Source organism: Solanum verrucosum, unplaced genomic scaffold (assembly GCF_900185275.1).
Source record: "Solanum verrucosum unplaced genomic scaffold, falcon-dt-bn FXZP01000181.1, whole genome shotgun sequence".
Lineage (NCBI taxonomy): Eukaryota > Viridiplantae > Streptophyta > Magnoliopsida > Solanales > Solanaceae > Solanum > Solanum verrucosum.
The window spans coordinates 650907-662468 of record NW_026020407.1 but is presented as its reverse complement, the minus strand read 5'-3'; the positions used below and the strand labels follow the sequence as shown (position 1 = coordinate 662468).

Here is an 11562-nt window from a genome sequence, read left to right as displayed (position 1 = left end):
ATAGGTACTAGTATCTATAATCACTCTCATGATTATTTTAACTATTATCAACCATTACTATCGAGCACTATCACAATATTCACCAACAATCTCTTCTTCTATTGATGATAAAAAAAAAAAAAACATCAACTTAATTTTTTACTCTGTAAATTATGTTTTACAGGAAATGTCTCGTAATCATCGATTATTAGATGACACTATCTATGCATGTAATGACTCTTTATGTGACTGTACATATACAGACGGATTCGGAAATTGAAATTATTTCCAAATAAAACAAATCAAATTCTCATTTTCATCTTTTTGATATGTTCAAGAAATTGCAATTAATTGGCCTTCACTTTAAATTTGTCATAATTAATCTTCTAAGTTCTAACACGTTGCAACAATTAAAATAAAAATAAGACATGATAAAACCACATGAATTCTAATTATTCTATGGAGGAAGCTTTAATTTTATATATAAAATTTCAAAAACAGATAAAAGTTGACGTGGACATCACATGTTTGAATTACGTTGGAATTAATTACACGATATATCCAACAAATTATCCAGCTATTCTTACCTATTAGATAATACATGTTGAAATAATTTGAAATAATCGTTGACCTTGGAAGCACCAGACAGAAGCAAAAGAAATATGGGGATAAGTAGATGGAAAACATATAAAGTACGGAGTCGTCTTTGCTAGGGAGCGATTTATCCTTCAATATGAAATTTTTTGACGCAAATTCAAATTTAATCGGGGTTCAATGTGAATAACACCGGATGAAACAAAAAAAAAAAGAATTACTCAGTAATCATTAAATTATTGGAGAAAAAAAATTAAGCCAGCAATATCTTAATGGTTATTTTCTAAGAAGAAAAAGCAAAACGCCAAACTAGTGACTAATGAGCAACGAGCCGGGGCCCAGATATTAGCGTTAAATTATTCAAGCTAGCACAGGTAAATATCTTGAATCAAAGTTTCCTAGAGGAAAAATCTTTTTCGCTAGAATAATTTGGCCTACCAATCTGGAGGGTCCTTATTTTATAGATTAATTCGTTCATAATACATTTTTTCTAAAGGTATTAACCTTATAATTTCTTTTATGTTTTCCAATATATATTCTATGTATTGTATGTTGTGAGTTTGTTGGAATGTTTCTATGTTTTCTTTTATTAAATTACCTAATAAAGTAATATCTATTATAGTTTGTTGCCAATATTCTAAGTATTATTGATTTATCATTAATCTGAATATTGAATTTCTAAATCACTTAAATTAAATTCTAAGATTTCATTATTTATCCTATCTGTCTCGTCTATCTCATATCATATCTGGTTTATTAATTCTTCTTCTTCTTCTTCTACAAATATCTTTTCCCATATTATCCTTCTTAGATCTATGACTTTTATATTTTTAAGTATATACAAGATTAGTGTTTTATATGTCAATATCATTTCATCATGTAAATAAGACATAACAACTTTAATACAATTCCCTTACATCATAGTTCTGACGAATATTATTCATATTAGATTACTATAAACTAGATTATTTTCAACCATGTTTTCCTGTCACTATTAACATCGTACTTTCAAAGGTACTCTCTTCCTAACAGCGCCTCTACTTTGTTTACTCCCCTCACGGCTTCTCATGCCTATGGTTTCAACTCTAGGATGACATAATCTAGAAGTTTTTCCTTTTTTCCTCATGTTAACAAACTAGAAAACATGCTGGTAATAGTTCTAGTATATAATAACTAATATAAACTTATTCAATCAATACTATGATATTCAGGAATTAATAGATTTAGCTATGCATAATCATGAATATATGTACCTGTGTAGTATCTGCAATATTTTGATCCATGCTTAGCTTGAAAATTTAGATTTTTCTTAAGAAAATATTTTGTATACAAGAGGCTTTGCTTTCCGTCGAGAAAGTCTTGCCTTATGTTGCCTTCTGGCTCTACTATATATACAACTATAAGTAAACCTACTATAGCTACTTTAATCTATATTATAGTTACTTTACATAAACTATAGTTACTTTACATTAATAATATACACGTTACTTATCACTTTACATAAAGTCTTCCACTAACTTTACTTTTATAATAGGACAAATAACTTTTCTTTTGCTGCTTTTTATCTTGTTTCTTTATCTTGCCGGTCTTCTTTATTGTAGGTTGACAGCTGGAATTACATTATCTTCACCATAACATTTTGAGCATTGATGGTTTGGGTATTTGTGCCCAATAATTTGCCATTATCTCTGTTGAAATAAAACTTCGTCTTATAGCTCTTGTAGTTGGTTGTTGTTCAGGTTTTAGTAGACTTAATATCCACTAGCGTATTTCTTCCATATCTACTTCTCTTATTTCTCTAGAATTTGAATATATCATGGTTTGTTCTCTGGCGTAATAACTCCATACTGAATTTCCACTTAAATAATTAGTTGATAATTCATTTAATATTGTAGCTATCCCAATAATTCTTTTTCTTGCATAAAATCCTGGTATCTCTATCTTCTGTATTTCCTCTTGCTTCTCTATTTTTTTTGGTATTATCATTTCTCTTGTCAATCCAATTTTTATCACTTGAATAATAGGTTTGATTTCGTCATATAATATCTCGGCTGGTGCTGAATAAAATTTTATATAAAATAGTGTTCCTTTAGTGATCCTCTTATAATGCATAAATGCTTTGTGTAGCTCTGGGATTGTTGATATCTCATCTCCTGTTACGGTATATACGGTACTTAGTAATCCATAGTAATAACAAGTTCCTACTAGATTAGTGTTGGTTCCTGGTTGTGCAATCAATTTGTTATATCCTTGCAGGTTTTGGGTATTGTAGTCTTCATTAGGAGTTTTTGTATTTTTGGATATGGAATTTAGGTTTAAGAAAGTTTGTATTTTGTGAATATTTTCTATATAGGCTCTGGTTATATGATTATATGTCTTTTTGTTTTGTCCTAGACTTTCCTTATATGTATTAAGCTGAGGTGATAGGAATAATGGTTCTTTTTGAGTTTTTTGGTATAAATGGTTTGTTAAATATCTTGTTCATGTTTGTATTGACATATCTAGTTTTGTTTTGTTCCTTTGTTGCAGAGGTGCTCCCTGTAACTACATGTAACAAATTATTAGTTTGGATTTTTCGGTGTTTCCCATCGTCACCTTCTAGCTCTAGAATTTTCAAGTCTTCCGATTGAGTTAGCTCCGCATATTTATTGTCATGCTGCTGACTTTTCATTTGTTGTAGCTCTTTATCCAGGCTATCTACTTTTGTACAAAGCAATGTCATAGTATTGAGTATCTTTTCAATAGTATTTTCTCTATCTAGATCCGTCTGTGTAGCTTTGTTTTAAAATGTAATCTGCAATGACATTTTTGTTAGTACCTATCACTTCTATTGTAAATGTAAAATTCTGTATATTTAATACTAGTCTCCGTAGTTCTTTGGTTGTTACCGAATCTTGTATCTTCCTTGTAATCCACCATTTACCTGCATATTATTTGTTCTTACAATAAACTTATTATATACGATATATGGTTCAAAAGCTAATAAACATTTATAGTGCATATAATTCTTTTCTATTTATTTTCCATTTTATTTCAGGATTTGTAAATGTCCCTGAGTAATATCTACAATGATGTTCTATTTTTTCTTTATTATATCTATATTTTAATACTCCTCCATAACTTATTTCACTTGCATCTGATTCTACTATGTATATAAATTTTTTGTTTTCGTCTGGAAAGTATAATTTAGGTAACTTCTTACATAATAATTTTATTTTTTGTATTTGGTCTTGGTCTTTTCTGTCAAAATAGTATTCTACATCTTTCTTTAGTTTTTTAGGCAAAGGTTTAAGATTTTCTGCTAAATTGGGTATATATTCTCTTACCTGGTTTATGTCACGACCCTAAAATGGATGTGATGGCACTCGTCGTATCCCACCAAGACAAGTCAGCCTAAAACCCAATCATTTCTATAAACTGCGGAAATAAAGCAAAGTTTAATAACAATTACTATTACGAAAACAAGTCAACTTAATTCAATCCCCAAAACCTGGTTGTCACGTGCACAAGCCTCTAATGTAAATACTAGAATTGAAATAAAATACGCAAGTCTCAATGAGGTTGTCTTTCAAGTAAAAACAAAATCATAAACAGGAGTAAGGAGGGTCGCTGAGATGACAAACAGCTACCTCTCAGATCTCCACAGAAAGCCTAGGAAACGAAGAGAATGGAAGGTATCACGAAGATACGGGCTCGTAACCTACAAAAGATTGTAGAAGCAATGGGTGAGTACCAAACCACATGGTACTCAACAAGCAAACCTCTAAACACAAGCTAAGGGTACAGAATACGGGTACTCCTTACACCCCATCCTAACCTCCATAGCTACAACCTACATAAAACCAGCCCAACCTAACAATTCACAGTTTACAAATCATACAACTCAACAACAGCACTCTAACAGATTATATATTCTCAATAACAACTCAATATTCATCGATAACAAGTTTCACAAAAAGGCACTCACAAGATCAGCAACACACAAGATCAAGTTCATCAATAATAAAAATAATGCAGTGCAATGAAATGCAATGTCAAGTATAGTGATGCATGTCTGACCTAATGATACACACCCTGTCTCTCAGTCCGGGACCCATGGGGGACATATCTGTCCATGCATCCATCGCGGCGCGCGATACGTACCTCGAAATATAATATTCGTCGCGGCGCGCGACACGTCCCTCGAAATATAGTATCCATCGCGGCGCGCGATACGTCCCTCGAAATGGTACATCCTCTTTAATTTCTTATTCTTTCTCAATGAACATAACACTTGTCACAACCATGTCTCAGAACAATGCAAATGATATGTTTACACAAATAATGAGGAGATGACCATTTTCATAACATTGCACAAATCACAACAACACAACAACACAATCATGATACAACTTCAACAATGATTCACAAGTCTTTCAATCAATTCTCAACACATCACACAAACAATTGATCACATTACTCCCAAACATTTACCACAAGGAAATACACGAATTCCATACGTTTAACAAGGGTTTAGAAATTCACTTGCCTTAATCAATCAAGAATTCACTCCGGAACTTGAGCCTTCCCCTTTCGTTGAGCTTCCAAATCAATGCAATCTATTCAAGTACATAGTCACAATAAGATTCCGAAACGAACAACACTCATGTTACTATAGGTTTAGCCTAGACCCAAAAACTCATCCGAATTTATAATCAAGTTCTTAAACTTGATGTCAACTGTCAATTAACATGCCAACTTTCATATTTTCCAAGTTTCAAACCTATGATTAAGTTTCAATTTGTCCAATATCATAAATCTAATGATATTCATATAATACCATATATTTAATTACCTATCTCAATATGTTAAAACTTGAATTATAACCTGATAATCTATAAGAAAATCGTGAAACCCAACTAAACCCATAACCTCTATTCTCACTTACGGGCCACTGACCATAACCTCAATTTATTTACTTAACAATTATTTTGCCATACCATTTGAAAACAATAAACAATATGCTTACTTTCTTTGTCGGTTAATTAATATACCTGCACACTATACTTCCATATCTTGATTTAAGTAATTAACAGAATCTATTGCCTTTGAATATAATATGTAAAGGTAACGCATAAAAGCATATATATATTTATATATTATAGACAACAGTGATCTATTCAACACATCTATTATGGAGATTAACATCATTTTGTACTAGAGTAGGAAGAGACAAGGAACATTGAGCCATTGTTAATTATTACCTGAACGTAAGGTAGTCGTTTCTACTCCGGCCGCCGCTTGCGCAGGTAAGTCCCGACTCTTTTTTTTCTTTTCTTAAATTATGATCTGAAAGTTTTCAACCCTAATAATTTATTTTTCTGTATGGGGTAACTGGTATATGGTATTAAACAAATTATAAAGTTAACCCATTTAAGCATTAACTAAAATTAGTTATTTAATAATTAATCGTCAATTAATTAATTCTAATTTTCGAATAGTTCAAAATTTCAAAAAAATGACCTTCCGGGTCATCACATTATCCACCACTAAAAATCATGTTCGTCCTCGAACATAAGGTGAAAGAAAGTACCTGAAGCTTCAAAAAGCTGAGGATATCTGACACGCATGTCAGACTCTGTCTCCCAAGTTGCCTCTCCCACTGATCGGTGCTTCTATTGCACCTTCACTGAAGCAATCTCCTTGGTCCTAAGCTTTCGAACCTACCTGTCCAATATAGCTATAGGTTCCTCCTCAAATGTCAAGTCTAGACCAAACTCCACTGAATCGAGTGAAAGCACATGTGACTCATCCGGAATATACTTCTGAAGCATAGAGTCATGGAAAACAGGATGAACTGCCGACAAACTAGGTGGCAAGGCCAACTTATAGGCCACCTCTCCCACTCGACTCAAAATCTCAAAAGGTCCAATGAATCTAGGGTTAAGCTTGCCCTTCTTGCCGAACCGCATCACACCCTTCATAGGTGACACTCTAAGCCAAACATGATCGCCCTCCATAAACACTAAGGCTCTAACTCTCCGGTCTGCATAACTCTTTTGTCGACTCTGGGCTGTCAACAGTCTATACTGAATCATACGGACTTGCTCCATAGCATCTCTAAGCAAGTCAGTATCCCAAGAGTCCATCTCTGCCGAATAAAACCAACCGATCGGAGACCTACATCGTCTACCATACAACTCCTCAAATGGAGCCATCTGAATACTAGAGTGATAACTGTTATTGTAGGCAAACTCTGCTAAGGGTAAATATCGATCCCATCTAGCACCAAAATCGATCACACATGCTCGGAGCATGTCCTCCAACACCTGAATAGTCCGCTCGGACTGACCATCTGTCTGAGGGTGAAAGGCTGTACTCATATCTAACTGAGTACCCAAACCATGTTGTATTGCCTTCTAGAAGTGAGAAGTAAATAGTGAACCTCGATCTGATATAATAGAAACAGGAACCCATGTAGTCGCACAATCTGACTGATATATAGCTCGGCTAACTTCTCTGCCGTATATTTCACCCGAACCGGAATGAAGTGGGCACACTTGGTCAGCCTGTCAACAACAACCCAAATGGAGTCATAACCACCCACTGTGGTAGGCAAACCCACAACAAAGTCCATAGTGATCCACTCCCACTTCCAAGTAGGAATAGGCATCCTCTGAGATACACCCCCGGGACGCTGGTGCTCACACTTGACCTGTTGGTAAGTCAAACACCTAGAAACAAAGTCTGAAATATCTCTCTTCATCCCACACCACCAGTAATGCTGACTCAGATCATGATACATTTTCGCTGCTCCCGGATGGATAGAATTAGTCTAGTTAACTCGCCCGTCTTGGGCACACAAATCCTGCCTCCGATCCTCAAGACACCATCAGAATCAAGGACAGCCTCCTTGGCTTCCCTTCTCAATACTCTATCTCGAATGAGACATAACTTCTCATCATCAAACTGGTGCGCACGGATCTGCTCAACTAAAGAAGACCGAGCCTCAATAAAAGCAATTATCCCATCACTCTCCTTTGAGATCTGCAACCGGACAAGACTATTAGCTAACATCTGAACATCTCTAGCCAATGGTCTCTCCTCATTACTAAGTGCTGCAAGACTTCCCATGCTAGGAGTCTTCCTACTCAGAGCATCGACAACAACATTGGCCTTCCCCGGATGATATAGAATGGTCACATCATAGTCCTTCAACAACTCAAGCCATCTACGCTGTCTTAAGTTCAGATCTCTCTGGCTGAAGATATACTGAAGACTCTGATGATCCGTGAAGATCTCGCAATGCACCCCATACAAATAATGACGCCATAACTTAAGCACAAATACCACAGCTGCCAACTATAAATCATGAGTAGGGTAGTTCTTCTCATGGGTCTTCAACTGCCTAGAAGCATAAGCAATCACCTTCCCCTTCTGCATCAATACACCACCCAAACCGACTCCTGAAGCATCACAATACACAGTAAAGTCCACGCCCTGCTCAGGTAGAGTCAACACAGGAGCCGAAGTCAGCAAAGTCTTGAGCTTTTGAAAACTCTCCTCACACTCATCAGACCATTGGAAACCCACACCCTGTCGAGTCAATCTAGTCAATGGAGCTGCAATAGTAGAGAAACTCTGAACAAATCGTCGATAATAACCTGCCAATCCCACAAAACTCCTAATCTCGGTAGGAGAAGTAGGTCGCGTCCAGCCTCTAACTGCCTCAATCTTGGCCGGATCTACTCTAATACCCTCCTTGGACACCACGTGTCCCAAGAATGCCACAGAACTAAGCCAGAACTCACACTTTGAGAACTTGGCATACAACTTCTCTTCCCTCAATCTCTGAAGTACAATTCTCAAGTGTCGGACATGGTCATCCTCGGTCCTGGAGTAAACCAAAATGTCATCGATGAAGACAATCATAAAAGAATCAATGTATGGTCGAAACACCCCATTCATCATCTCCATAAAAGCTCCAGGGGCATTAGTCAACCCAAAAGACATCACTAAGAACTCATAATGCCCATACCGAGTCCGAAAAGCTGTCTTAGGGATATCTGATGCCCTAATCTTCAACTGATGATACCCAGACCTCAAATCAATCTTAGAGAACAAAGATGCCCCCTGTAGCTTATCAAACAAGTCATCAATACGCGGAAGAGGATACTTACTTTTCACTGTTACCTTGTTTAACTGTCTATAATCAATACACATCCTCATAGTCCCATCCTTCTTCTTCACAAACAACACAGGGGCACCCCAAGGTGACACACTAGGGCGAATAAACCCCTTACTCAATAAATCCTGCAACTGATCCTTTAACTCTTTCAACTCTTATGGAGCCATACGGTAGGGAGTAATAGAATTAGGCTTAGTGCCCGGCTCCAAATCAATAGCAAAATCAATATCCCTATCGGGAGGAATACCGGGAAGATCAGAAGGGAATACATCGAGAAACTCCTGAACCACGGGAACAGAATCTATGGAAGGTGGTTCAACACTGGTGTCCCGAATAAAAGCTAAGTAAGACAAACACCCTCTCTCCACCAATCTCTGAGCACGGATAAAAGAAATGACCTTGCTAGGATAAGAGCCATTAGCACCCTTCCACTCAACCCTCGGAACACCAGGCATTGCTAAAGTCACAATCTTAGCATTACAATCAAGGACAACATGATAAGGAGAAAGCCAATTCATACCCAAGATAACATCAAAGTCTACCATCCCCAGAATGATTAAATCTACCCAAGTGTCATACCCCGCTAGAGAAACAAGACAAGATCGATACACTAGATCCACCACTATGGGTTCACCCATGGGTGTAGAAACATGAATAGGTACAGTCATGCTATCACATATCATATCAAATTCAGCAGCAAAATAGGTGGACACATAAGAGAATGTAGACCCTGGATCAAACAATACAGACGCAGATCGATGGCATACTGAGATGATACCTATAATAACAGCATCAGAAGTATCCGCTTCGGGTCTCCCCGGAAAAAGCATAACAGTGGCCCCCTCGGCCACCTCCAGCCTGGGTGGTAACTCTACCCCCACTCCGCTGAACTGCAGAACCACTACTAGTAGCTCTACCGCCTCTACCTGACTGAACTCTGCCTCGGCCTCTACCCTGTGGTACTGGTGGTCTAGCCTGAAATGAAGAATTTGGTTGGGACCCTCCACGACCCCTCTGGGAAGTACACTGTCGCATCAGGTGATCGGGATCTCCACAAGAAAAGTAAAATCTCTGTCCCGAGAACTGCTGTGCGGACCCTGAAAACCCACTATAATTGCCTCGCCCCATAGGTCGCTGCTGTGAACCGTGACCCACGCTATAAGAACCCCGAGGTATCCGACCACCCTCGGATGTCGGCATAGATGCATGAACGGGTCCTCGCTGCTGAAATGAACCACTCCCTCTGTGTGATCCCCTGCCTCCAGATGAGGCACCATGAAACTGACCTGCTGTACGGACTCTCTTAGGGTCCCCAAACTCTTCTCTCTCCATCAATTCCACCTCTTTAGCGGCACTCACAATGGACTGGAAGGAAGCCCCCTCTCTAGATGCTCTAACCAAAGCCGATCTGATAGAAAAAGTCAACCCCCTCACGAATCTATGGATCCTCTCTGTCTCGTCTGGAATAATGGCCAAAGCATGCCTAGACAACTGGCAAAAACGGGCCTCATACTCTGTAACTGATAAGTTGTCCTGTCTCAGATTCTCAAACCTCAAACGACTCTCCTCTCTCACGCTCCAAGGGATAAAACGGTCATGAAAGGCACTGGAAAACCTCTCCCAAGTCACTGGAGGAGATCCAACTGGCAAAGCCCCCGAATAAGTTCTCCACCACTCTCTCGTTGGCCCACGAAGCTGGAGTGTAGCATATCGAACCCCATGTGACTCAGCTAATCCAACAACCTCTAGCAACTCTCGGCATGTAGTCAGAAACTCATGAGCGTCCTCACTCTTCCCACCCTGAAACTGAGGTGGGTCCATCTTTCAAAATTTCTCATACCTACGCTGCTCATCCTCTGTCAGAACAACCAATGGTGCACCTTGACCCCCAATTGTTGGTGCAAGATCATTCTCAACCATGGGATCCTTTGGTGGCTGCCCCACCGCATCATGCATAACTGGAGCTTCCTGCTGCTCTTGGGTCTAAGCCCCCTCTCTAGTCTGAGAGTCTTGTGGTGTAGTGGTCGCACCACCCCCCTGAGTAAAGCTCTCAAGCACACTTAACACCCTCAATAATGTATCCTGAAGCAAAGGTGTGAGTGTAGGCTCTGGAGGAACCTGGTCCTCTCTGTCATCAATCTGAGGCTCAGGAGAGGCCTCTCTAGTACGACTTCTCACTAGTGCTGCTCCACGGCCACGACCTCTGGCTAGTGTCATTCCACGAGCACGACCTCTAGCTCGGGCTCTACCCCTATCCCTAGCTGGGGCCTCAACAACTGCCTCGGGAAGTGCCTCCCCACTACCACCAGTAACAGTGGCTCTAGTTCTCGTCATCTGTCAAAAGAGTATACAATAGCTCAGTACTAAAGAAGGTAACCACGCACGATGAGAAAGAATGAACAAAAAGGAAGTTTCCTAATAGTCTTTATAGCCTCTCAGAGATAAGTACAGAAGTCTCCGTACCGATCCTTGAGACTCTACGTAGACTCAGCTTGTATGCACGTGAGACCTATGAACCTGGGGCTTTGATACCATTTTGTCACGACCCAAAAATGGATGTGATGGCACTCGTCGTATCCCACCAAGACAAGTCAGCCTAAAACCCAATCATTTCTATAAAGTGCGGAAATAAAACAAAGTTTAATAACAATTACTATTACTAAAACAAGTCAACTTAATTCAATCCCCAAAACCTGGTTGTCACGTGCACAAGCCTCTAATGTAAATACTAGAATTGAAATAAAATACGCAAGTCTCAATGATGTTGTCTTTCAAGTAAAAACAAAATCATAAACAGGAGTAAGGAGGGTCGCTGAGTGACA

General features: G+C 38.5%; 1 pseudogene; it reads right to left on the bottom strand.

Annotated features, from left to right (window-relative positions):
* Positions 1–6101: 6101 nt before the first annotated feature.
* On the bottom strand, positions 6102–10072 carry LOC125840530 (uncharacterized; annotated as a pseudogene).
* Between the last annotated feature and the right edge of the window lie 1490 nt (positions 10073–11562).